We start from the raw sequence: 873 nt of genomic DNA on the forward strand, positions 1-873 counted from the left end.
TTTTTTTTAAAAAACCCGGGGCAAATTTTAAAGGAATTAAAAATTAAAAACAATTAAAAATTTCTTTTGAAGACGTAATAAGGCATTATTAGTATGGTCATATTTTTGTCCTAAGTTGGTTCTTATCACTCGCTTTTGGACATGACACTTTTCAAGATTTAGTTCAGTGGTTCTCAAACTTTTTCTAAGTTAGCCTCCAGGTGGCTGGCCCCTCCCCCCTTATACACATATTCGAACACATTTATCTATTCAAAAACAAATTTGGGTAAGCTTCAAAAATTGAAAATAAGATTAAAAAAAAAACCCATTTTATTTAAACAAATATGTATAATGTGTAAAACAATTTTTTTTTAGCAGTTTTGGGCCGTGTCAGCAATATGGAAGGGGACCCATTTTTAATTCCCTTTTTCCCTTTTATTGATAATGGGGCCCTGATATGCTTTTTTTATGGATATCAGTTTCCCTCAACACAGGTTTTAAACTCACTAAAAAACCCCCCCAAAGGGTTCAGAAATTTTTTAAATCTTTTCCTTTGTTTGGAAAAAAAGAAAGGCGATTTTTCTAAAAGTCCCGTTCACTAAAAAATTATGTTGGGAATGCAAAAAAGGGTAATTTTAAACCCTTTTTCCTTTTTGGGGATGGCAGTCACAGATTTTCTTAATGACATCCTGTCGCCTACTGCCCCCTTTAACCCGCCCCGCCCCAGATCTTTTCCCCCGGGCCGCTTTAAAATCATTTACGGGATTTTTCCCCTTTTTTCACTAAAAAAACACTGAAACTGGAAAACTTTTTTCAAATAAGAAAATTTGACAAATTTTTTCCAATTTTGGTTTATCTAAAAAAAAAATTCAGTTTCTGTTAAAATTATTAAAA

The sequence above is a fragment of the Penaeus monodon genome, chromosome 27 (assembly GCF_015228065.2).
Source record: "Penaeus monodon isolate SGIC_2016 chromosome 27, NSTDA_Pmon_1, whole genome shotgun sequence".
NCBI classification, from domain to species: Eukaryota; Metazoa; Arthropoda; class Malacostraca; order Decapoda; family Penaeidae; genus Penaeus; species Penaeus monodon.